Source organism: Ornithorhynchus anatinus, chromosome 8 (genome assembly GCF_004115215.2).
Source record: "Ornithorhynchus anatinus isolate Pmale09 chromosome 8, mOrnAna1.pri.v4, whole genome shotgun sequence".
Lineage (NCBI taxonomy): Eukaryota > Metazoa > Chordata > Mammalia > Monotremata > Ornithorhynchidae > Ornithorhynchus > Ornithorhynchus anatinus.
The window spans coordinates 62323090-62350897 of NC_041735.1; the positions used below are offsets into that span (position 1 = coordinate 62323090).

Here is a 27808-nt window from a genome sequence, read left to right on the forward strand (position 1 = left end):
GACTGGTTTGTAAACTCTCTCTCTCCCTCAAATGCAACAACCATGAAAGTAGAAAACAATCCACAAGGAAGAAACCAAATGCTTTCCAGAACCACACAGGAGAAGATGGAGGAAGCCTGGAGAGAAGAGGGCAGAAATTTGAGAGGTCAAAGGTAAGAAAGCTTCATTAGGATATTTTGAATTTTTGAAGGCATACTATCAGTCTGAACTAGATTCTCCAGCTCAGAAAACTGATTTTTAAATGCTTCAAGTGTGTAAGTTTTGTGAGTTCTCAGGGAAAAAGTGAATTTCACACTGTATCCTGTGTGAATCATAGGGCTCAGTCAGTATGGGTAAACTGGGGATATTGAATATTTCTGTTCAGCCAAAATTCCTTGTAAGCCTGATCTGTCAAATATCAAGGAATAGTTTATCCAATTAGTACATTTTTATCCACTGATGTTTAGGAACCGTGACTCAAGGAAAAAAAAGCCACCTTAATGTTGCATTTCCTCCTATTTGGGAAGCTGTGGAGATGACTTTTTTGGTTTGTTTTTGATTGCGCTGTGTGACGGTCATACTTTGGAATGCTTATGAACCTGAGATGGAAAGCATTTTGCAAGTGCTTTAAAACAGCAGGAAGAGCTATACTGTCCAACACTTCAATAGGCTGTTTATTGCACAAGTTGAGATGGTGGCCTTCATTAGGGACTTGTAAGAAATGAATGCTGATCTCTTAAAAACTATGAACTTCTTATAATCTGCCATGTGACTTTACTCCCATAGTTCTCTCCCAGTGAAGTAAGGAATATATGCTGTAAGGCCTGTAGTGCCGATGAAAGGTTAGTTTTAACTCCTTCAGATCGCTAGCATACTCATGTGGTCACTTAACGATCCTGTAGCAGAAAATGACCTGGAAATTGTAATTGAGTGGAAGTTGAAGATGAACATTGTGGTGTCATTATCAATCAGGTCTTTTCCACTCTTCTCTACCCTTTTACCATTTCTTTTTCGTCTTCTTTAAAGAGCCGACACCAGAACAGGATATAGGACTTCTTTATAAAGGCCTGAGTGGAGAAAGAAGTGAACCTCGCTGTCGGATTTCAGAGAACGTTTTTGAACATTCTGGGTGGGGGGGAGTCAATTAGCTATTTTTCATATTATGCGCTTCTTAAATTAGCCTTCATAACTGTCTCCATTTAACATATCCATGCAAAACCTTTATCTGCAATGAATGATAGATGCTCTCGGATAATGAAGGCCAAGTTATTGTCATTCCATACCCTATATTTAATAAGGATCAAGTATGACATTGTCTTCAGGCATTTATTAATGGGGGAATACATATTTAGTATATATTAATAGTCTATACATTTATAGCCTCTATGTGGATGTGCTTCTGTACTCACTGAAACCAAAGCTAGTTATAAAACTTGTGGCATGCTTTTCAAGTATGTCTACTTGAAAGATTGAGGAAGGTGTCAATTTGACTGAGCAAACTGAAAACATGCCTTACTTTCCTAAATGCAATTACGTTTTCCTTTTTTTTTTTCATCCCTTTAAAAATCTTCTATCAGCTTTTGTTTTGGGAGATGACAAGTTTTTGGATGAAGTTTGGGCCCAAACATCTGTGAACACTCCCTAAATCTATTTCTGTTAATAAGCACTATGCATCTATGGTTTTGCACTTTGGCAAGGAGTTGTGTTCTCTCAGTATTTACATAATTGTGAAGCTGCCAGCCCCTGCTTTATAATATATATAAACTTTGGGCTTCTCTGGGATAACAGTCTAAGGAACAGATTTGGTGGCTCGAACTTGGTAGAGAGTTAAAAGCTTTCTTACTGGAAGGAGATGAAGGGCTTTGGAAACTATCAACAGAAAAACAAAGCAGCCAGGCTGGACTTTATGAGTTAATGGCTTATATTGTGGAATATATTAAGGGCTTGATTAAAAAATAAATTATGCATGTAAATGTGCACAAAGATTAAACGTTCTAATTTATGTACATCTTGGCTGAGACACAAAATTGAGATTTTTTTTGCCGGGGTGGTGGGGGGATGGGTCTACATGCCAAGGAAGAGAAGATGATTTTATAAGAGGTGGGTGTTGGAGACTGGGTTTGGGGATAATCCTGGATTAATCAGCTTTCTTTTAAAAACGTTTTGGGCTTTAAGTAACTCTCTGAAGATGTGATGGTTTCTGAAAGCTAGTCCATGGTGGGCTAGTGGAGAATACAGAAATACAGAAGTACAGGCTACTCCTGACGAACTAGAGATATCACCCAAGGTTTGGGAAACTACCCAGGGTTTGGGAAACTTTAAAACAAGGTTGGGTAGATAGTGATCAAAAAAGTCAACTCTGGAATATTCAGGGATTGAATAATCTTTGCATTTTCCAGCCCCTTGATATTTGCATTTTCCCCATTTCAATTCCACCAGATTCAGGGAGAGAAGGAGAATCACAGTCAATTGTGTAGTGCATTAGCAATTTTGACACAAGTTTTGGTGGCAGAGGGAGCCGAAAGGAAAATATCTCATTTTTCAGGCTCTAACTCATCCCTGCTGGAGTGAGGAAAATCCCAAGCAGGCTGTGCATTGTAAAGGTTCCAAACAGGCTGAAAGATGGATTCAGAGACTAGCAGGATCCCCTTTCCATCCCAGCCACCATTTTTATGTGATATTTGCTCAGCGCTTAAAATGCACCAGGGAGTGTACTAAACATTTGGATAAATATAAAATAATCGGCTTGGATACAGCCCCTGCCCCACATAGTCCTCACCGTCTTAAACTGCATGGCCTAGTGGATAGAGCGTGAGACTGGGTGGAATAGGCCACAGCCCTGGGAGGCAGAAACACTTGTCAGTGTGATCTTAGGCACACTGAGCCTCAGTTATCCTGTCTGTAAAATGAAGATTAAGACTGAGAGACCCTCGTGGGACAGAGACTATGTCCAACCTAATTACCTTGTATTTACTCAGCGTTTCGTGCAGTGCCTGTCACACAGTAGGCGCTTAATAACTATGATTTTTAAAAATCCTCATGTTACAAATGAGGCCTGAGACACAGAGAAGTAAAGTGACTTGCCCAAGGACACATAGACAAGTGTGGAGCCAGAATTAGAACCCAGGTCCTCTGACTCCAAAGCCCATTCTCCTTCCACTAGGCCACATTGCTTCTCTTTGATGTGAGCTTGGACACTTCATAGGGCCTTTTCCTGACGGTTTCTTCATTTCGAAAATGAGGACAATATTTTATCCTTTAACCACTTCCCAGGAACGTTATAAGTAATTTAAGGATTTCTTTAAGGAACTTTAAAACTTTCAGATCAAGGCATTCTTTAGAGGTGTGGTGAGATAAAAATGGCAACTGCTAGAGGCTCATGAGCTAGCCCACTGCTTTTGGTGCAATATTTGCTGCAGAAATCTGTGGAAAGCAACACCAAGGTCATGCAGCTTTGAAACTAATGTCCTCTACCCCAAAGTCAAGTTGAACTATCTTAGTCTGCGGCCTGCTTCCCTAATTTAAGCCGTTTGGCAGTAGATGAACAGACTCTACTCTCTGGGGTGCAGGGATGTGTTAAAGGAAAAGAATCCTATCGAGAGAGATTTCCCTGGGATTTAATAATAATCATATTTACGTTATGAACATGGGCCTGGGGAGCGAAGGATATGAGTTCTAATCTCAGCTCTACCACGTGCCCGTTTTATGACCTTGGGCCAGGCACTTCACTTCTCTGTGCCTCAGCTACTTCTTCTGTAAGATGGGGATAAAACATCTAATAGACTGTGAGCCCCATGTGAAACAGGAACTGTGTCCCATCTGCTTATATTGTAGCAAGCTCAGTGCTTGGCACAGAGGAAATGCTTAAGTACCATTGTTGTTGTTAGTAGTAGTAGTAGTAGTATTTCCTAAGCACTTAATCTGTGTCAAACAGTGGCTACGTGATGGGGCAGAAACAAGATAATCAGATCACAGCTCCTTATCCTCTCTGGTGCCCACAATCTTAATGGGAGGGAGAACTGACAATAATAATAATACTACTACTGTTGGTATTTGTTAAGCACTTACTATGTGCAGAGCACTGTTCTAAGCGCTGGGGGAGATACAGGGTCATCAGGTTGTCCCACATGAGGCTCACAGTCTTAATCCCCATTTTACAGATGAGGTAACTGAGGCACAGAGAAGTTAAGTAACTTGCCCACAGTCACACAGCTAAGTGTCAGAGCTGGAATTCTAACCCATGACCTCTGACTCCCGCACCTGTGGTCTTTCCACTAAGCCACGCTGCTTCTCTGACATCTAATGCCCATTTTACAGATGAGAATATTGAGGCACAGAGAAATTGAAATGACTTCAAGTTTACCTCCAGGGCATAGTCAGAATTAGAATCCAGCTCTCTCGTGATCCAACCCTGTGCTCTTTCCAATCGATCAAAGAAAGGAATTTATTGAGTTCTTATTGTACCCAGGGCACTTGACTAATTGTTTGGGAGAGTATAGTAGGATTGAGTTTTTAGTCCCGACCCCCTTTCCTCCATGTTCTTACAGCCTAGTGAAGAGTTTACAACCTAGGGCTTGCCTAGTCTACATTTTATTATGTGTCAGGTAATCAATCAAAATCATTTATTTTTAAATTCTTTAATGATAGCATAGTCAACTGTACTAAGCACTAGGGTAGATACAAGCTAATGAGATTAGATATAGCCCCTGTAGCCAGGGGGGTCTCACAGTCTTAATCCCCATTTTACAGATGAGGAAACTGAGGCTTTGAGAAGTGAAATGTATTGCCAAGGTCAAACAGCAGACAAGTGGCGGAGCCAGGTTTAAAACCCAGGTCCTCTGACTCCCAGGCCCTTGTTCTTTCCACACTGCTTCTCAAACACTTAGTGTGTGCAGATCCCAAGACAGAAGAGATGGTGGAAATGCTCTCTGCCCACAACAAATTTATAATCTAGCCTGGGGTAGATAACAAGTTGATCAGGTCAATCACAATTCCTGTCCCATGGGCGGTTCACAGTCTAAGTAGGAGGGAGAGGTTTTGAATCTCTAGTTTACGGAGGAGGAAACCGAGGCCCAGAGAGATTGAGACTTGCTTAGGGTCACCCAGCAAGCAAGTGGTGGAGCTAGGATTAGGCACCAGGGCCTCTGACTCACAGGCCCGTGCTCTATCCATGAGACCACACTGCCTTCTATGTGCTTTATCCACTAGGCCGTGCTGCTTCTATTCCACTGATGTTTCAGAGATCACACTCGGTGCTGGCTTGTTCCCTCGGTTTAGTGTAGTTATACTTTTGTTGGCCTTGACAGATTTACCCAGTCGTGATTGCTACCTGCAGACAAGTCGGTGAGCCCCCCACTCAGATGGAAAGCAGCCCGGGCCTGCGGGCTAACGGGTCTTGGATCTTTGCAGTCAATGAAGTTAATGTTCCGTCTACCTAGCTTGCGTTGTTATAATCCTGAACTAATTAAATGCAGTCGGTCCTCCTCTTTGAGGGGCTTTTTCAGGGGGCCTTGGAAACTATCATTCAAGTGTTTTAGTGCCTACTATATGTACAGAGCACCCTTCTGAACACTGGGAAGAGGACAGTGGAAGACGAGGAATATAAGATGTCATAGAGGATAGAAACTCCATTATTTTTGTCTACTCCTCAAGAGCCTAGTTTCAAGTTCTGCACTTACTAAATACCCTCTCAGGGTCACATCTGGAGAGTTCCCAGTACTCTACAAGTCTCGACAAGGGAGGGGGAGTCGGGCAGAGGCATATCCAGCGCTTGCCACCTAGTAAGCGCTTAACAAATACCATCATTATTATTTCCAGTCCATTCCTAGCTTGGGCAGTGGCAAGCGAGTGGAAGGCAATCTGCTACAAGTCAAAACTCCCCTATGCTGGGCAGCAGTGGCATGGGAGAGAATCAAGGGCGAAGACTCAAGTTTACTGTGCGGAAGGAGACAGTGGTAAACTTCTTCCTAATTTTACCAAGAAAACTCTCTGGATCCAGTACCAGAACGAATATAAATGGAGGGAGGGACCTTCTGGGAGAGATGCGTCCATGGCGAAGACGACTACGGGTCGAAGACGACTTGACGGCATAAGACAAGACTTACTAAATACTTGATAATGCCACTGTGAGCTAGTTTGGGGCAGAGAATTGGTCTGTCGTACTCTCCCAAGCACTTAGTACTGGCTCTGCACACAGTAAGCACTTTATAAATGCGATTGACCGACAGTAATAATAATGATGGTATTTATTAAGAGCTTACTATGTGCCAAGCACTGTTCTAAGCACTGAGGTAGATCCAAGGTAATCAGGTTGTCCCATGTGGGGCTCACAGACTTAATCCCCATTTTACAGATGAGGTAATTGAAGCACAGAGAAGTTAAGTGACTTGCCCAAAGTCACACAGCTGATAAATGGAGGAACTGGGATTAAAACCCACAACCTCTCACTCCCAAGCCCGGGCTCTTTTCACTAAATCACACTGCTTCTCGTGTCGTAATGACTGTGTTGATTTGAATGAGAAGTTCCTGGGCAGAAGAAGTCTGGAGTTCCAAACCGTCTACGAGCAGCATGGACGGGCCTGCAGCAGAGCATAATCCATTCTGATGAGTAATTCAATCAATCACTGGAATTTGAATGCTTACTATTTGCAGAGCACTGAACTAACTACTTGGGAGAGTATGACAGAATTAGCACACACATTTCCTACCCATAATGAGCTCGCAGTCTAAAGGGGAGACAGGCATTAATATAAATAATTTATAATATATAATTTAAAGACATGTCCCTAAGGGCCACGGGGTTGGGGGTGGGGTGAATATCAAATATCCAAAAGTCACACACATATCCAAGTGCACAGATGATGCAGAAGGGAGAGCGAGCTGGGGGAACGAGGGGCTTAATCAGGGCAAGCCCCTTGGAGGAGATGAGTCTCTAGGAATGTTTTGAAGGTGGAGGGAGTGGTGGTCTGTCATATTATGGATTCTTCAACATCTCCACTTTTCTCCAATCAGATCAGTCAATCATATTGAGCATTTACTGTGTGCGGGGCACTGTGTTAAGCACTTGGAAGAGTACAACACAAAGCAATAGACACATTCCCTGCCCACAGTGAGCTTACAGGCTAGACGGGGAGACAGACATTAATATAAATAAATTGCAGTAATGTATGTAAGCTCTGTGGAGCCAGGGGGTGGGGGAGGTGAATAAAGGGAGCAAGTCAGAACAACACAGAAGGGAAGAGGAAGAGAAGAGGAAATGAGGGCTTATTCAGAGAAGGCCTCTGGGAGATGTGTCTTCAGTAAGGCTTTGATGTGTTGGTTGAGCCACTGGAGCTTTCCCATCCATTAGATTCCCTCCCTGGAAGAGCAAGGGGAACTAAAGAGTAACTTATTCCCCTTCTTGAAGGTCACACATTGATTGGCTTATTAATCAATCCATCGATGGTATTTATTGAGCTCTTATTGGGTACAGAGTTCTGTACTTAGCTCTTGGGAGAGTACAGTAAACCAGAAATAACAGACCCAGTCCCTGCTCATAAGGAGTTCCCTCCTCACCTCCACCAAACTAATTCTCTTCCCCTCTTCATAGCCCTACTGAGAGCTCACCTCCTCCAAGAGGCCTTCCCAGACTGAACTTCCCCTTCTCCCTCTGCTCTCTCTGCTGCCTCCCTACCCTCCTTCACCTCCCCTCAGCTAAGCTCCCTTTTTCCTCCCCTTTCCCATTGCTCCTCCCCTTCTCCCTTCCCCTCCCCTCAGCACTGTGCTCATCCGCTCATTTGTATATATTTTTATTACCCTATTTATTTTGTTAATGAGATGTACATCCTTTGATTCGATTTATTGCTCTTGTTTTTGTCTGTCTGCCCCGATTAGACTGTAAGCCCGTCAATGGGCAGGGACTGTCTCTATCTGTTGCTGATTTCTACATTTCAAGCACTTACTACAGTGCTCTGCACATAAGTGCTCAATAAATACTATTGAATGAATGGAGTTAGCAAACTCCCCAACTCTTAAACCCAAATCTGGAAGAAACTAGTGTCACCATGTATCCATTATGTCCAGCAACATCAGGATCTATATCTAAACCAGGAATTTAGGGGAGGGAATGTATGCAGAGACTCCATCAATCTGCTCCTTTTCAGCCACTTTATGTGATCCCAGAGTCTGTTCCCGAAAGGTGAGGCGAGGCGGGGAGGAGGAAGTCTCCCAAGTGCTTAGCACAGTGCTCTGCAAATAGTAAGTGCTCAGTAAATCTGATAGAATGGTTGAGGAAGAAGGCAGCTCCTGGCCCTTCCTCTACCTGTCCTCCCTAGCCAAATTAGCAGCACAAAGAACAAGAGTGGGAGAGAAGAGAAGCCAGGAGGGCTTCCTTCCCAGTCCAGACTGCGGACTCAGGTTTCAATCCCAAGACCAAGGGAAAAGAGCGAGGTGGTTTGGGAGGAGTTGAGGACAGAGGAAAGGAGAGGAGGAGGATTCGTCACCACCATCTTCTCAACTCAGTTCAGGACCAGGTTGGGTCCAGGTCCTCATACAGAAACAGAGCAAGAAAGGTTGATTCCCCCCTCCCCCTCCCACCTGAACTTTTTAAATTTTAAATTTAAATCTTTAAATTTTTAAGAGACTTCACCTTTTCCAAAGAGAGTGCTGAGGTTTTCCATGAAACCAGAATTACAAAACATTATAGTTATGAAAGATTCAGCAGGACTGAGTCACTGGACTTCAACTATAACATTAATTAACAAAGCATTTCCTGATGGAAAAAAAAAAGAATACATCATGTTGACAGCCTCTTCTAAGCTGTATTTAGAAACTCTGCTGACATCATGGCTAAGATGCTGAGTAAATGAAGGGTGAATTTGAAAGATTCATTGCTGGGATGTTAATCTTTTGTTTTAGGCCAGATAAAAAAATGTACATAATGGATGACTAAATGGCTGATGTCGAAATGCCAGTCCAAATTGGCCAAAAATGTAAAAGTTACAGCACTTCTGTGGGGGAACTTTATCTCTCCATTGGTGTCATCCAAGTCATTCAGAATCATTCATCAGGTTTGCGTTTCCTAACCCTTGGGGGATTGTTTATCACTGTGTTACGGAGAGATCAAGTGAGGGGAAGCCTCCGGTCAGGCAGAAAGTCAGGGTTAGGATGAAAATTAGACACTTGGGTGGCCTAGTGGAAAGAGCTCGGGCCTGGGAGTCAGAGGATATGGGATCTAATCCTGGGTCTGCCATGTGTTTACTGTGTGACCTTAGGTAAATCACTTATCTGGGCCTCAGTTCCCTCATCTGTAACATGGGGATTAAGACTGTGAACCCCATGTGTGACAGGGCCTGGGTCCAAAGTGATTATCTTGTATCTTCCCCACTTTTTAGAACAGTGCTTGGCACATGTCTTGTCCTGTGCATCTAGTCATTTCCATCCCATAGCGACTCCAAGGACACGTCTCCCGGAAGTCCCCATCTCCATCTGTGGTCGTTCTGGTAGTGTAGCCATCGAGTTTTCTTGGTAAAAATACAGACGTGGTTTGCCATTGCCTCCATCTGCGCACAAGCTGTCTTCACCCTCTACTCTCTCCCGTGCCCTTGCTGCCCAGCACAGGGGAGTTTTGACTTGAAGTAGGTGGCCTTCCACTCACTAGCCACTGGCCAAGCTAGGAATGGAATAGACAGGCCTCTGCTTGACTCTTCCTCCCATAGCCAAGACTGGTAGAGGACTGGAAACTCTCCAGGTGTGATTCTGGGAGGGGGCTTGGCACATAGTAAGCACTTAACAAATACCACTAATTATTATTATCATCTACTGGATCAAGAGAGCGTTCGTGACCAACTTTGAAGGTGGATTTAAGAATGCTAGTGGGATAATGTGTCTGCAGTCTACTCTGCTGAGCACACTTCAGCCCCACCAGCCAAGTCAGGGGTGAGGACTGAGAACGGGTATTTGAACATCAGCTTCCAGGACTCTGTCTCTGCTTCAGAAAAATAGAAGAAAAACTCTAACAGTATAGCTCCTTGGAATCAAAAGAAATGGCCAGTAACAATGCTTTCTTTGAGCGGAGATGTCAGTGCATAGCAGAAGACGTTTTTTGGCTCATGACTCTGCCTGTAATATTGAATGTCAGTCCATGAGATGGACTGCTTGAAGATGGCCAGATTCAATTTCCAATTAAAGTGCCACTTCCTTGCATGACATTTTTTTAATTCCAAAGAGGTACCTAAGGTATGGTTCTTGAATTTTGCTTCAGTTTTATTCATTCATTCATATTTGAGGGTCTACTGTGTGCAGAGCCCAGTACTAGATGCTTGGGAGCCTAATAATTGATCAGTTATTGATATTTATTAGGTGCTACACTCTCTTGGCAGAGTATAATAAAGTAGATCCTTGCCTTTAAGGAGCTTACAATCCAAATGTGGAAACAAGAAGGAAAACGCTTACATTTTGTCAGGAGAGAGCGAATGAAAAGTAAATGCAAAAAAGAACAAGTAGATAAATCATTATGTATGTACTTTCAAAAATGCCCATGTTTTCCCTATCCTAAAAAAAACAAACAAACCCAAAAAGCACAATGGAAAAAAGAAACCCTCCCTTGACTCCTCGTCCCCCTCCTTCCACTCCTTTCCAAACACCTCAAGTGAGTTGTCTACACAAGCTACCTCCATTTCCTCTCATCCAATTCTCTCCTCGACACCCTCCAATCTGTCTTCCGCCCTTTTTACTCCACAGAAACGACCCTTTCTAAGGCCTCAGTGACCTCCTTCTTGCTAAATCCAATGTCTCTACTCCATCCTAAGCCCCCTCGATTTCTCTGTTGCCTCTGACACTGTCGACCACCGTCTTCTCCTGGAAACATATATCCTTAGCTTTGCTGACATAGTCCTCTTCTCTCTGACCACTTATTCTCAGTCTTCTTTGTGGGCTCCTCTTCGGCTTCCCAGCCTCTAAAAGTGGAAGTCTCACAAGTCTCAGTCTGGGTCCCATTCAATTCTCCACCTACACTCACACCCTTGGAGAATTCATTCACTCCCATGCTTCGGCTGCCAGCTCTATGCGGATGATCTCCAAATATACATCTCCAGACCTGACCCCTCTCCTTCTCTACAGTCTTGCGTTTTCTCCTGCCTTCGGAGCATCTCTACTCAGATGTTCTGCCGTCACCTCAGACTTAACGAGCTACTTAGCTTGAGGATCAGGGACTATGTCTGACCTCGTGAACTTGTATCCACCCCAGTGCTTAGAATAATACTTGACACATAGTAAGTGCTTAACAAGTACTATTATTATTATCATCATTAACATGCCCAAGAAAGAACTCATCTTCCACCCAAACCCTGTTCCTATCACTAAAGAAATACCAGCCCCCCCTTTCTCACAAGCCCACGACCTTGGCGTTATCCTCGACTCCTCTCTTTCATTCAAGCTATAATAATAATTCTGGTACTTGTTGAGGGCTTACTAAGTGCCAAGCACAGTTCAATCTGTCCCCAAATCCTGTTGTGGTTCCACCTTCACAACATCTCTAGAATCCACCCTTTCCTTTATATCAAACTGCTAGCAAGCTGATCCAAGAATTTACCTATTGATCAATCAATGATATTGTTTGAGTAGAAAAGCAGCTTGGCTTAGTGGAAAGAGCACGGGCTTGGGAGCCAGAGAATGTAGGTTCTAGTCCTAGCTCCACCACTTATCTGCTGCGTGACCTTGGGCAAGGCACTTAACTTCTCTGAGCCTGTCACCTCATCTGTGAAGTGGGGATTAAGACTATGAGCCCCACGTTGGGGCTACCTGGTAAAGTAGTATCTATCCCAGTGCTTAGAACACTGCTTGGCACATAGTAAACACTTAACAAATACCATTATTATTATTATTACCTACTATGTGCAGAGCACTGAACTAAGCACTCTGGAGAATACAGAGTAGCAGAGTTGGTAGACTTGTTCCCTCATCCTCATATAACTTGAGTACATATCCATGCGCTACACCGTGTCTCCTCTCTGTAATTTTAATATGTCTCTCTGTCTAGACCGTAAACGGCTTGAAGGCAGTCTTAATCCCCATTTTACAGATGAGGGAAATGAGGCCCAGAGAAGTGAAGTGACTTGCCCAAGGTCACACAGCAGACAAGTGACAGAGCCAGGATTAGAACCAGGTACTTCTGACTCCCAGGACTGTGTGCTTGAAGAGTACATTTTAATAGAGTTGGTATTCATTCAGTTGTGATTATTGAGCACTTACTGTGTGCAGAGCACTGTACTAAGTATTTGGAAAGTACAATTCAGCAATAAATGGTAGATCCAGTCCCTGCATTGAGGGGCTTACAATTTAATCGGGGGGGCAGATGTTAAAATCTAAAGATAGGGGAATCAGCAGGGGATAAAGATAAACTGTAGTCTGGAAGCTGCCGGTGGGTAGGGGATGTGTCTGCCAATTTGTTTTTTTATTGTCGCGTCCCAATCCTTTAGTTCAGTGCTCTGCACCGAGTAAGTCTTCAGTAGTTAATATTGAACTACTATCTTAGGGCCGTAAATGGTGTGGTGACAGTAACAATAATAGTAATAATTACTGTGGTTTCTAAGTGCTTACTATGTGACAGGCACTTTTCTAAGCTCTGGGGTGGATACAAACAAATCAGGCTGGACACAGTCCCTGTCCCATGTGGAGCTCACCATCTCAATCCCCATTTTACAGATGAGGTGACAGTGAAGTGACCTGCCCAAGGTCACACAGCTGTTAAATGGCGGAGCTGGGATTAGAACTCTTGAACTTCTGACATCCAGGCCCGTGCTTTAGCCACTGCACCATGACTGCCCTGGTTCTTAGGTCATGAGTCAGAAAGGGGCTTCTGCTCCTTCTTTTACTGGAGGGAGTTTGCATAGAGTTTAGTCATTTGCCCAGAGTGGAATCAGAAGTTGTTCCCCCAAACCAGACCACATCTGATAGTTTTGCAACAAACCACATCATGTGGCTGATGCTCACTGCTGTTCCTCTGCATATGTAATGTCTGTTTCACCCTCTAGCTCATTACGGGCAGGGAACATGACTACTAATTCTGTCATATTGTACTCTCCCAAGTGCTTAGTACAGTGCTCTGGACAAAGTAAGTGCTCATTAAATATCACTGATGATGATGATGATGAAAATAGTCAGTCTTGAGCATCTGAAGCACCCAACTGCAACGTAAAATTATGGTCGAACATTTTAGTGCAGCCCATATCTATGAAGAAACAACACTGGCTTTATGCCAGTGGAGAAGAGAGACTGTTGCGTAGCACTGGGGTGGAATTAATCTTCCTAACAACATTTTAAATGCTAGATACATTGTTCCTAAGTGAATATCGTAATTTGACAGAAGTTCCTTTTCTGTGGAAGCAAAGATGCAGTTTCTATTTAGCTGTGGAGTGAGTTGATTTGCCTTATGATTTTTACAAATAGAAATCTATTTTCACATAGATTTGGGAGATAGCATGGCCTAGTAGAAAAGGGATGGAAATGGGATCTGACATAGTATAAATTCCAGCACTGCCCCTAGCCTGCTGTGATTTAGGACAACTCACCTAACATCACTACACCTCAGTTTCCTCATCGGTGAAATGGGTAGACTGTAAGCCCGTCAGTGGGCAGGGATCTGTTGCCGATTTGTACATTCCAAGGGCTTAGTACAGTGCTCTGCACATAGTAAGCGCTCAATAAATACTATTGAATGAATACCTCCTCTCTCTGAGACCGAGAGTCTTGCCTAGTGCAGGCTCTGTACCTGCTTTGAATATCTCTAGACTGAAACCTCCCCTTTAGACTGTAAGATCCTCTTGGGCAGGGCACATATCTAGCAACTCTGTTAGAATTGTACTCTCCCAAGCGGTTAGTATAGTGCACACAGTGAACATTCAGTAAATACAATTGGTTGAGTGTAACCTCTCCCAGTATTTAGGCCCTGCTTTAGTCCCTTGTCATGTCTTATGCCGTCAAGTCGTCTCCGACCCTTAGCGACTCCACGGGCGTATCTCTACCAGATTGACCCACCTCTATCTGAAGTTGTTTTGGTAATATATCCATAGAGTTTTCCTGGGAAAAATACAGACGTGCTTGTAAGCACTAAATACTGTTATAATGACATGCCACAGTAAGATGGGAAACATCAGGTTTGGCGAAGAGAAATTATTAACAGGCCAAAGAGCAATGCCATAGAAGAAACACTTAGTGTCCAATCAAAGAAAAGAGGCCCAGAGAGGTCCAGTGATTTCCCCCAAGTCGCAGCACTGGGATTCTAATCCAAGTCCCCTGACGCTCAGACCCTAGCTCTTTCCATTAGGCTACACTGCCTATTCTAAGTTTTTTTGTCAGTAATTTTGAGGTGACTGTCCCTTCAGTTCATATGCCCTTTGGGATCAAATCATTTTGATCATTTTAAATCTGTGCCCAAATCATAGTCCATTCATTCTCCCCATCTTGGTATAGTGGATAGAGGACGGGCCTGGGAATCAGAAAGTCATGGGTTCTAATCCTGGTTCTGTCACTTGTCTTCAGTGTGATCTTGGGCAAGCCACTTCACTTCTCTGTGCCTCAGTTACCTCATCTGTAATAATAACAATAATGATATTAAGTGCTTACTAAATACCAGGCATTTTACTAAGTGCTGGAGTGTACCCAAGCAAATCAAGTTGGACAATCCCTGCTTCATGTGAGGCTCACAATCTCCATCCTCATTTAACAGATGAGGGAACTGAGGCACAGAGAAGTGAAGTGACTTGCCCAGGGCCACACAGCAGGCAGGTGGCAGATGTGGGAATAGAAGCCCTGACCTTCTGACTCCTAGGCTTGCGCTCTATCTACTGTGCCAGGGAAATTGAGACTGTGAGCCCCCCACGGGCAGGGACTGCCTTCAACTTGACTTGCTTGTATCCCGTCCTGCACTTAGTACAGTGTCTGGCACGTAGTAAGCGCTTAACAAATATCATCATTATTATTAAGGTACATCTGCATTAAGTTACTCCATTCAATTGTTGTCTACTGAAAGTGATTTCATGCTTGTCAAATCTTCCCTCAACCATTGAGATTTTTTGGAGGAATTCCAATCCTGTTTTCATTGCTCCTGCTTTGTTTTCGTTGGTAGTTCAAGCTCTAGTAATGGATACGAAATCCTCATTCTTAAAAGAGACGAATGGCTTTTTTTCAAGCAATTTGCAGTAAAATAGATGGCACTTGTTTTTAATGGCATTTGTTAAGCGCTTACTGCATTCATTCAGTCGTATTTATCGAGCACTTAATGTGTGCAGAGCACTGTACTAAGCACTTGGGAAGTACAGTTCAGCCACAAATAGAGACAATCCCTGCCCACAACAGACTCACAGTCTAGAAGGGGGGAGACAGTCATCTGAACAAGTAAACAGTAGCATCATTATAAATAAATAGAATTATAGATATATACATATTGTTAATAAAAATTATAATTATAAATATGTACATATAAATGCAGGTGCTGTGGGGCCGGGAGGGGGGTTGAGCAAAGGGAGAAAGTTGGGACAAAGGGGAGGAGAGGGGGAGCAGAGGAAAAAGAGGGATTAGGCTGGGAAGGCCTCCTGGAGGAGGCTTTGTTTGGTGGATTTGAGAAGGGAGGGCATTCCAGGCCAGAGGTGGGACTTGGGCCAGAGGTCGATGGCGGGACAGATGAGAACGAGGCACAGAGAGAAGGTTAGTACCAGAGGAGCGGAGCACTACATGCCAAGTAACGTCCTAAGTGCTGAGGAAGACACAAAATAATCAGGTTGGACACAGTCCCTGTCCCACAAAAGGTCCACAGTCTAAATCGGAGGGAGTAATGGGGATTAATACTCTGAACCCCCATAAGGGATATGGACTATGTCCAAGCTGATTGACTTATATCTACCCCAGTGTTTAGTACAGTGTTCTTAGCACATACTAAGAGCTAAAAAAACCCATAAAAAATATTTTGAAGCAGTTTGCCTCCTGTTAAAAATACACTAAAAGGTATTATTCAGTGCACCGAGCTTTTTCAATCAGTTCTTGGCAACATCTTCAAATTTAAAATGGAAGTGGCTCCATTTAAGGATTTTCAGAGAGCAGGGGAAAAAACATGGAGAAAAAATAGGTTCTAGATTCAGGCATATTCACATGTCTCCTTTGGGGAATTAACCATGCTAGAGTAACTTTATCTGTGACACTTAAAAGCTCTGTTAAATTCTAACTTTATTTGCTCTTTGAGGTCAATCAAATCTCCAGGACCATTGTGAATTCTTTTTCAGTAATAATAATAATTGCGGTATTTAAATGCCTACTATGTTTCAGGCACTGGACTAAATGCTGGGGTAGATACAAGCAGATCAGGTTGGACACAGCCTACGTGTCATTTCAAATAGCTTCTGAGGCAAGCCCCATTTTCTATCTTTCCTGATGATGTGACTAGAAAACAAGAAGTGCTTGTGATATCTACTTATGAAGCTGGCTCTTCCCATTCATTCATTCATTCAATAGTATTTATTGAGTGCTTACTATGTGCAGAGCACTGTACTAAGCGCTTGGGATGAACAAGTCGGCAACAGATAGAGACAGTCCCTGCCGTTTGACGGGCTTACGTCTAATCGGGGGAGACGGACAGACGAGAACGATGGCAATAAATAGAATCAAGGGGAAGAACATCTCGTAAAAACAATGACAACTAAATAGAATCAATCGCTCCCTTGGAGGAATAGTCTTTTCTTGTTGTTGAAAACTTTTAATTTTGTGTGGGAATGATAACAATCGAAATGCAGTTTGCCCTTAAGATATAGGGAGAATATTTGAAATCTCAGCCAGAGATTTATTTGGATGATGCTGGACTATATGCCTTCATCAAACCACACTATTTATGTTATTCCTTAGATATATAGAATTTGTTAGTGTTGCCATTTAAAAAAAAATTGTCATTTTCTCACATACCTACATCGCTATAATTTTTTGCCGGATTTGTATAGGTGTCTTTCCCAGTAGACGCTACACATTTTCTCCCAGTGCTTAGTACAGTGGTCTGCACACGGTAAGTGACTAGTAAACACTATTATCCCTACTAGATGATAAATTCTTGGGGGCAGGGATTATCTCTGTTATACTGTTGTATTGTACTCTCCTATGCACTTAGTACAGTGCTCTGCACACAGTAAGCGCTCAGTAAACATAACTGACTGTTTTCAATTTTCTTTGGAACGGCTACTGCATTAAGTACCTTTCACTCAACGGCCAAGTCAGCGCAGGGCAGACATAGTGTATGAAAATAACTTTTTTTTCTTGGCTCCAACCTGAGGCAAAATAACATTTGATTTCCAAGTGATGGTAGTGGAGGTTGCTGTGCATTTTAGGTTCATTTTTGGAGATGAATGCTATACTACTATCCTCGTTGCCAGCCTCCACCCTGTTGATGCCCTTCGGGGGACGGCGACGATGTTAAAGGCAGTTCATAGTCAAGTTGGTATTTGACAATTAGGTAAGGTTGGGTCATCTTAAGCACGTGAGAATAAAAGATCATGGCATAGGTACCCTGTGTGCACAGCCCCCAGTCGACATCCTTAAGGCCTACCTCTCTGTATTGCAACAGAGATACTACCAATCGATTGATCGTATTTATTGTTTGCTCTGTGCAGAACGGTGTACTAAGTGCTTGGGAAAGTACAGTATAAGAATTGGTAGACACATTCCCTGCCCACAGAAAGTTTACATTCTAAAGGGGTGTCCAATCTGTTATTTTCTGGGTAACGAGTGGATATTAAGTAAAATGGGAGTTCTTTACACTTCTGTTCAACCTACCCTTAAAGTACTGTTGTCTGAGATAATTCTAGTGGACACAGCATGTAAGTGTGAAAATTGAAATCATCTGAGAATAAGATTTCAAAATGTCTTCAGTATTTTTTTTTTTAACTGGGATGATAATTACAGCGGTATTTTTAAATAATAATAATGTTGGTATTTGTTAAGTGCTTACTACGTGCAGAGCACTGTTCTAAGTGCTGGGATAGATACACTGTCATCAGGTTGTCCCACGTGAGGCTCACAGTCTTCATCCCGATTTGACAGATGAGGTCACTGAGGACAGAGAAGTGAAGTGACTTGCCCACAGTCACACAGCTGACAAGGGGCAGAGCTGGGATTTGAACCCATGACCTCTGACTCCCAAGCCCGGGCTCTTTCCACTGAGCCACCTAAGCACATACTGTGTTGCTAAGCACTGGGGTTAGATGCATGATGATCAGATTGGACACAGTCCCTGTCCCATTTGGGGCTCGCCGTCTAGAGGTAGGGAGAGAAGGTGATCTCCCCTCTTTTACAGTCAAGGGAAGTGAGGCACAGTTAAATAAATTTAATGACTTGCCCAAGGTGGGTGACACAGTAGGCCAGTGGCAGGGTTTGGGATGAAAACCCTGATCTCTTGACTCTCAGTCCAAGGTTTCTCCCCTAGGCTGCCTTTGGCCTGGCCTCCTTCAGAACCCTGCCCCTTATTAATAATGATATTACTAATAATCATAGTTTATGTTAAGCACTTACTGTGTGTCAAGCTATGTTCTAAATGCTGGGGCAAAAATGAGCTAATCAGGTCCCTGGCCCACATAGGGCTCACAGACTTAATCCGCATTTTACAGATGGGGGAAATGAGGCCCAGAGAAGTAAAGTGACTTGCCCAAGGTCACATAGCAGATAAGCAGCGTGTCTCAGTGGAAAGAACCTGGGCTTGGGACTCAAAGGTCATGGGTTTGAATCCCGGCTCCGGCACTTGTCAGCTGAGTGACTGTGGGCAAGTCACTTCACTTCTCTTTGCCTCAGTTACCTCATATGTAAAATGGGGATTAAGACTGTGAGCCTCACGTGGGACAACTTGATTACCCTGTATCTACCCCAGCGCTTAGAACGGTGCTCTGCACATAGTGCTAAACAAATACCAACAATATTATTATTATAAGTGGTGGAGCCGGGATTAGAACCCAGGACCTTCTGAATCCCAGGCCCATGGTCTGTCCACTAGACCATGCTGCAAACTCTGTCCTTCTGGAGGTCAGGGTTCTGGCAAAAATACAGAGGTCTGAATAACTGTTTAACTTTTCTATCTCGGTGATCATCCCCCCATCCCCAGCTGTAGTCTAAACTTGTTATGGTCAGGAGACGTATCTGCTCATTCTATTGTATTGTACTCTTCCAAGTGCTTAATACAGGGTTCTGCACATAGTAAATGCTCAATAAGTTCCACTGATTGAAAGCCAATGTCATTGCCCTTTCTCCCAGCTCTCTAGTTCCAGGGGTTGGGTGGAAACCTAGAGTCAATAATCGATTTGTTAAGCACTTGTGACAGGCACCGTTCTAAGCTCTGGGGTAGATACAGAGCAGTCAGATTGAACACAGTCCGTGTCCCACCTGGGGCTCACAGTCTTAATCCCCATTTTGCAGATGAGGTAACTGAGGCCCAGGGAAGTGAAGTGACTCTCCCAAGGCCACACAGCAGGCAAGTGGCAGAGCCAGGATTAGAATCCATGTCCTTCTCACTCCTAGACCAGTGGATAGAGCCACACTGCTTCTCATTAGTGGAGATGGTGTGGAATTGCTTGAGCAAAGAGCCCTTCTGATTTCCTAACAGTTGGTAGAACTTCCTGATGATCTCTGGGAGGCTGTTCTAGGTAAAAGTCCCTTCCTTCGGACAGGGATTGTAATTTCTCATCTCAAACTTGCCTGGTTTAGAGAAAGAGGAGTAGGAATCCCTTTAGTGTGGATTTTAACGTCCCGATTTTCCCGAGGACTTTGGCTTCCGATTTGACTGTCCAGGCAGCTGTAATCCTATGCAATCAAACGTACTGAAAATGCTTACCAGGGTTGATCTTCCCCTTCACCGATTCAAAGCAAAAAAAAAAGTGAGATCCCACATATTTGTTCTTTCAAAACTATTTACTAGTTATATCTTTAAAGGTCACTAGCATACAATTCTGTTTAACTTTCTGGGAATTTACCCATTGTGGGTAACAGAATCTTGGCCCCCTGTTTCTCATTATCGAATGGTATTTTTAAGCCTGTGAGCTTTCAATTGCTAATTTAGAAACAGAGCAAAATAACTCCATTTCAAGATTCTGATTCATTTCAAAGAGGCTTAGTCTTTCCAGAATGTCCATGAGGGACAGGCTGTGATGTTGCATCTTTTAATAAACTGCATTCTGCTAAACCAGAAATCTCTTATTTTTGGCTGGTTGAATTAAATATCTTGGGCATAAGTTTGCAATAAAAACTTTATGAAGCTCATATTTGCAAATGGCAGAATGATCTCCTTCAATAGTTTTCAGCTTTATAACACTTACGGATGCTTGTCCTCAAATGCAGAGGTCATTAGATATAGAAACAAAATAGAGATGGATAGTTTGATTTTAATTCACCAGTCCAAAGGATTTTCAAGTGGCCTAGTCAGTGTATCTTGAATTCTTACTCTTTTGTCCACACCAAGATTGACTTTAAGGAAATACCATGGCTTAGTGGAAAAAACATAGGCCTTAGAAGTTAGAGGACCTGGGTTCTAATCCCAATTCTGCCCCTTGTCTGCTGTATGACCGTGGGCAAATCACTAAACTTTGCTGGGCCTCAACTGCCTCTTTGTAAAATGGAGATTACAACTGTGAACCTCACATGGGACATGGACTGTGTCCAACCTTTTATCTACCCCAGTGCTTAGTACAGTACGTGACATATAGTAAGTGCTTAGCAGTCACCATTTAGGAAGAAAAGGTAGCCAGTTCCTGGAACTCCAGCTCATCTGCCCGTTGTGCAATGGGTTCTGGAAGTTGGATTAGTAGGCAGTAGGACTTGTTAAACGTGCCATCCAGGGAATGTGCGAGAAGTTGACCAAAAAGACATTGGCTTCACACCAGCAGCTCTCCCGTGCAGTAATCCCAGGTTGAGAAAAATACCAGGTTCTGATGCAGTTTAATATTATTATTAATTATCACATCTGGTGAAGCTGGGCAATGTAAAATTGAAGATCCGCACAACGTTATTCATTCATTCAATAGTATTTATTGAGCGCTTACTTTGTACAGCGCACTGTACTAAGTACTTGGAATGTACAATTTGGCAACAGATAGAGACAATCCCTGCCCATTGATGGGTTTACAGTCTAATCGGGGGAGACAGACAAAAGCAATAGCAATAAATAGAATCAAGGGGAAGTACATCTCATTAACAAAATGAATAGGGTAATAAAAATATATACAAATGAGCTGATAAGCACAGTGCTGAGGGGAGGGGAAGGGAGAGGGGGAGGAGCAGAGGGAAAAAGGGGGGAAGGGGGCTTAGCTGAGGGGAGGTCAAGTTGGGGGCAGAGAGGGAGCAGAGGGAAAAGGGGAAACTCATTCTGGGAAGGCCTCTTGGAGGAGGTGAGCTCTCAGTAGGGCTTTGAAGAGGGGAAGAGAGTTTGGCGGAGGTAAGGAGGGAGGGCATTCCAGGACAGCGGGAGGACGTGGGCTAGGGGTCGACGGCGGGATAGGCGGGAACGGGGGATGGTGAGGAGGTGGGCGGCAGAGGAGCGGAGCCTATGGGGTGGGCAGTAGAAAGAGAGAAGGAAGGAGTGGTAGGAGGGACCAAGGTGATGGAGAACCTCAAAGCCTAGAGTGAGAAGTTTTTGTTTCGTGCGGAGGTCGATAGGCAACCACTGGAGGTTTTTAAGAAGGGGAGTGACATGCCCAGAGCTTTGTGCAGGAAGATGAGCTGGGCAGCAGAATAAAGAATAGACTGGAGCGGGGAGAGACGGGAGGAAGGGAGATCAGAGAGACGGCTGACACAATAATCCAGCTGGGATATTATGAGAGCCTGTACCAGTCAGCTAGCCGTTTGAGTGGAGGGGAAAGTGCGGATCTTGGCAATATTATAAAGGTAAGACCGGCAGGTCTCGGTGATGGATCGGATGTGTGGGGTGAACGAGTGAGCCGAGTCAAGGACGACACCGAGGTTGCGGGCCTGAGAGACGGGAAGGAGGGTCGTACCGTCCACAGTGATAGGGAAGTCAGGGAGAGGACAGGCCTTGGGTGGGAAGATGAGAAGCTCAGTTTTGGACATGTTGAGTTTTAGGTGGCGGGCAGACATCTAGGTGGAGATGTCCCGGAGGCAGGAGGAGATACGAGCCTGAAGGGAGGGGGAGAGGACAGGGGCAGAGAAGTAGATCTGTGTGTCATCTGCATAGAGATGATAGTTGAAGCCGTGAGACCGAATGAGTTCACCGAGGGAGTGAGTGTAGTTGTAGGTGGATGTTATTCCAAGTTCAAGTTGATCTTAACATCCCAGAGTCACGATTGTAGTCAGAAACCCCACTTGGCCTATTGCCTTACACTTATGGACATGAAAGAGCCCTTGAAGGGATTCCACTGGATGAAACGGAGCCCTCTCACCCTCTGTTGAGAGTCGAGAGGAGAGAAGCAATTTTTTCTTCTTACCCACTTTTTTTTTTCCTAAATTGACAACTTCAGCCGGTACTCAGAGATCAGTGCCAGGACAAGCCATAGTTGCTCTTCAACATCCAGCCCACCTGATTTTTAAATGGTGGCTGGGCTCGATATCCAGATCTGTTAGGATTTGGGGAAATCTTTGGCCAGACCAGGACACACACACACGCTGTGTGCTACGACCTCCCTTCTCTATTGATATCAGCAAAAAATGGTGTTAACTGAGCTCCGCTTCTTGGATTTGTGGCCCTAATATTATGCCTTTGCACTTCTTATTTTCTCCTATCTACTCTGAATCAGGAGAAGCTGTTTTCTATTTGGTTGTAGGATGTACTTTATTGAGAACAGAAGGATCTGCATATACAGTACTAGAATTCAAATTAAACCATCTTTGAGAAAGTTAGATAGAATTACAAAGCGTCCAGTTTAAAAGATTGAAAAGACTATATCCAGCAGATTAAAGTCATGGAAAAGAGGACTGAAGATCACATCTTGTGCATTATCCTGGAGGTTATAGTCTTAAAATCAAATCTGTGTGAGGGATCCTTGGGAGAATTCTTCACTCTGTGGTTTTTCTTAAGAACTTAAGCACTGGTGTAGATACGAGATAATCAGGTCCTTCGTGGGGCTCACAGTCTAAAGTAGGAGGGAGAACAGGAAATAATATCTGTGGTACTCATTCACTGCTTATTACGTGCCAAGCACTGTTCTAAGTGCTGGGGTAGGTCCAAGTTAATCAGGTTAGACAAGGTCCCTGTCCCACACTCTTAAATTGAACCCCCGTTTTGCAGATGAGGGAATTGAAGCACAGAGAAGAGAAGCAACGCGCCCCAGGTCACACAGCAGGGGGAACTGGAATTAGATAGAACCCAAGTCCTCTGACTCCCAAGCCTTTGATCTTTCCTCTAAGTCACGCTGGCTCACATGGACCTTGCTGTAACGAGCAGTGCCTAATATTTTCCTTCGGTCCTCAGGATGTCAGTCAGAGGCTGTGATTGAACCGTTGCTTCCGGAAGAAACGTGAATCACTCAACCAGAGGGGATGTCAGAACAGTGTCAATTCTCTGACCATCTTCTTCAGATGATGCAGCAGGGCCTGGCTTCAATAATGAGCAGATGAGATGCTTTGGAACCGGTAAAGGCAAAACATTACCATTAAATGCAACTTTCAAGGAGAAAGCGATCTGATTTTATAACTGCTACGAGGCTAATTGTATTTGGGTGAACTTGTAGATGTTTCACATTTGCATTTTAAGGGAATAATAATGTTGGTATTTGTTAAGCGCTTACTATGTGCGGAGCACTGTTCTAAGCACTGGGGTAGATACAGGGTAATCAGATTGTCCCTCGTGAGGCTTACAGTCTTCATCCCCATTTTACAGATGAGGGAACTGAGGCCCAGAGAAGTTAGAGAAGCAGCGTGGCTCAGTGGAAAGAGCACGGGCTTGGGAGTCAGAGGTCATGGGTTCAAATCCCGGCTCTGCCAGTTGTCAGCTGTGTGACTGGGCAAGTCACTTCACTTCTCTGTGCCTCAGTTACCTCATCTGTAAAATGGGGATGAGGACTGTGAGCCCCACGTGGGACAACCTGATGACCCTGTATCTACCCCAGCGCTTAGAACAGTGCTCTGCACATAGTAAGCGTTTAACAAATACCAACATCATTATTATTATCAAGTGATTTGCCCACAGTCACACAGTTGACAGGTGGCAGAGCGGGGATTCGAACCCATGACCTCTGACTCCCAAGCCCTCGCTCTTTCCACTGAGCCACGCTGCTTCTCAATGTCAAGACGCCAGCACCATTACTTTGCAGTGAATTATGGGACGGGCCAGAGCCTCGAAGAGAGGGATATAGAAGTGGGATGTGCTAGAATCTTTCGGGATTAAGGCCTGGAGTATTGTCGGGGAACTACTGTGAGGAGCATTCTGTCAGAAATGGTTTCGGAGAGAAAGCACAGAGACACCAACTTTTTGAGCTCCAGGCTCACCTCTCCAGAATCAGTCATCAATCTCTTCTTTCCACAGCCTCAGAACTGAGAGTGTCGTGTGTCGGTGTGTCTGTCTGTACACCTCCAAGCCTGAGGTAATATTATTTCAGTCCCCAAAGATCATTCCCGACTGGAAGCCATTTTCAAGCCAATCTGAGATCTTTAGAAGAGAAGCAGCGTGGCTTAGTGGAAAGAGGATGGGCTTGGGAGTCAGAAGATGTAGGTTCTAATCCTGAGTCTACCACTTGTCTGCTGTGTGACCTTGGGCACGTCGCTTCCACTTTTCTGGGCCTCAGTTGCCTTATCTGTAAAATGAGGAATAAAGCTGTGAGCCCGAAGTGGGACAAGCTGCCTACCTTGTATCTACCCCCAGCGCTTAGAACAGTGTTTGACACATAGTAAGTGCTTAACAAATACCATAATTATTATTATTATTGTCAAGTAAATGTGTTGGACAAGAGTATACGGTGCCTGGAAGAGAATCCTGCACAGTAGGTTAGGAGTTTTTGGACCAAGGAGTGATGCATCTCCAAAGTCAATGCCACATCTAGGTCTCAATAGATTCTTCTTCATTTCTTCATTTTCCCCGCTAGGTTACAAACTCCTTGGGGACAGGGATCATATCTGTTTACTGATTTTGTTGCCCTCTCATAAGAGTACTGCGCTGTATGCACAGATGCTCAATAAAGGCTATCGATTAATTGGCATTAGCATTCTGAGCCTATTGCTTGGTAAATCAGTGAAGCACATAATTTCTACATAGATGTAGAAGATTGTCTCCAAAAATTCTACTTGATATGGTACAAGGTGAGAAGGCCGGATTCTTCAATTATGCGGATAGAAGATTTCATCATCAGTCTATTACCTAATGTAACTGTTTCCTTCACTTAATGCAGTGGCAGGAAAACCAGTTATTGAACCGACATCAGAATCTGTGACAAAAGTTGGCGAGAAAGTATTCTTTTGGCAGTGTTTCAGAGAATTTGCAGAGAAAATTGAAACCATAAAGCACTTGAGGATATTGCTTCCTGGAAACAGAGGCCCATTAAGATGGTGGTAGATTAAGGATGATGAGGGGAAGAGTCTGGTACCACCCAAATCATTACACATTCATTCGCCTGCCAAGGAACACGGAGAAGTGCGGATGCACTGTGAGCTGAGTGACAGTGTGGTCTAGTGGGAAGAACACGGGTCTGGGATTTGATAGACCTGGCTTCTAGTCCCCGCTCTGCACCTGACCTGCTGTGTGACCTAGGCAAGTCATTTACCCTCTCTGTTCCCCTATTTCTCATCTAGTAAATGGTGAAATGCCTGCCTCTATTCATTCATTCAATAGTATTGATTGAGAGCTTACTATGTGCAGAGCACTGTATTAAGCGCTTGGGATGAACAAGTCGGCAACAGATAGAGACAGTCCCTGCCGTTTGACGGGCTTACGGTCTAATCGGGGGAGACGGACAGACGAGAACAATGGCAATAAAACTCTAATAAAAATAAAAATAAAACTCTACCTCACAGTTCTGTTGTGAAGGTAAAATGAGATGTCAGACATTTGTATTTGAGCACTTACTGAGTGCAGAGCACTGTACTAAGCACTTGGAAGAGTACAATATAACAGACACGTTCCCTGCCCACAGTGAGCTTAGAATCTAGAGGGGGAGAAAGACGGTATAAATAAAATTACAGATGAGTACATAAGTGCTGTGGGGCTGAGAGAGGGGATGAATACAGGGATCGAGTCAGGGTGACACAGAAGAGAGTGAGAGAGGAAAAGAAGGCTTAGTTAGGGAAGGTCTCTTGGAGGAGATGTGCCTTCAATAAGGCTTTGAAGCGGGGGAAAGTAATTGTCAGATATGAAGAGGGAAGATGTTCCTGGCCAGAGGCAGGAAGAGGGCAAGAGATCAGAGGCTAGATAGATGAGATCGAGGTACAGTGAGAAGATTGGCATTAGAGGAGCAAAGTGTGTGGGCTGGGTTGTAGGAGAGTAACCAAGCTGAGGTAGGAGGGGGGCAAGGTGATCGAGTGCTTTAAAGCTAATAGTGAGGAGGTTCTATTTGATGCAGAGGTGGATATACAACCCTTGGAGATTTTGGAGGAGTGGGGAAACATGGCCTGAATGTTTTTGTAGAAAAATGATCGGGACAGAAGAGTGAAGTATGGATTGGAGTGGGGACAGAAAGGAAGTAGAGAGGTCAGCGAGGAGGCCGATACAGTAGTCGAGGTGGGTTGGGATAAGTGCTCGGATTCATGAGGTGACTATTTGGATGGGCAGAATTAGCAGTGCTATGAAGGTCGAAACGACAGGATTTAGTGATGGGTTGAATGAGAGAGAGGAGTCAAGGATAATGCCAAGACAAATGATATGAAACACACCAGAGAAGTAAAAGCAATATAAATTCAAGATTATTAGCTATTAATAAATGGTATTGAGACAAGCAGCATAGCCGAGTGGGAAGAGCAGAGGCCTGTGTGTCAGAGGACCTGGGTTCTAATTTTTGCCCTACCTCTTGTCTACTGTGTGACCACGGGCAAGACATTTTAACTCTCCTGTACGTCAGTTTCCTCATCTGTATACTGGGGATTCGATACCTGGTCTGCCGCCTCCTTCGAATGTGAGCCCCATTTTCCACTCTTTGGGGAGTTCCATCCCTTGGCTTTGGCTATCATCTCACTGTAAACTCCTTTCCTAAAATTAAGGTAATCTAGCTCTATGGAAAATGACCATTCAGTTTTCAGAGCACCAGGTGCAAAGAGAGAGAAAAGAGCATGTCATAAGTATGGATGAAATTTTTGCATTTTCATTTCAAATGTTTAGAAATGAGAAATCAATTAATTGTGGTAAACTCACACAATTTGACATCACATCAGGTGGTAAAAAAAGTTCATTAGATGAATTTGAAAATCCTGTCAACACGTATGACAGTAAGGTTCCCCTAATTTATTTTGAGAAGCAGCGGGGCCTAGCGAAAAAAACACAGGGCCCAGAGCTAGAGGAGCTGGATTCTAATTCCTGCTCCACCTCTTAAGTATTGTACGACCTTGGGCAAGTCATTTGACTTCTGTGCGCCTCAGTTTCATCGTCTGTAAAATGTGGATTCAATACCTGCTCTCCCTCTGATTTAAACTGTGATTCCTGTGTGGGACAGGGATGGTGTCCAACCTAATTAGCCTGTATCTACCCCAGCGCTTACTACAATGCTTGGCACATAGTAAGCACTTAACAAATATCACAATTATTACTTTTATCATTTTCCCTCCAACCTTAACCACGGTTTTGAGGTATCTCTTATATTATTGGGGACAACATGTTCTTGAAAACAATCCCACAACCATACCCACATGTCTTGCAATGGTCTACTACTGCGGAACCAAAAGGTAGTGATGAATATCTATTTGA

The 27808-nt window shown here is 43.8% G+C and overlaps 1 long non-coding RNA gene and 1 other non-coding gene across 2 annotated transcripts; one reads left to right on the plus strand and one right to left on the minus strand.

Moving 5' to 3' along the window:
- On the plus strand, positions 1 to 23600 carry LOC114813718. The gene is made up of 2 exons (XR_003761447.2): positions 1 to 152; positions 23396 to 23600. It is a non-coding gene; the product is annotated as an uncharacterized LOC114813718 (long non-coding RNA).
- LOC114814030 lies at positions 9587 to 9724 on the minus strand. The gene has a single exon (XR_003761773.1). It is a non-coding gene; the product is annotated as a small nucleolar RNA SNORA7 (small nucleolar RNA).
- Positions 23601 to 27808: the final 4208 nt, after the last annotated feature.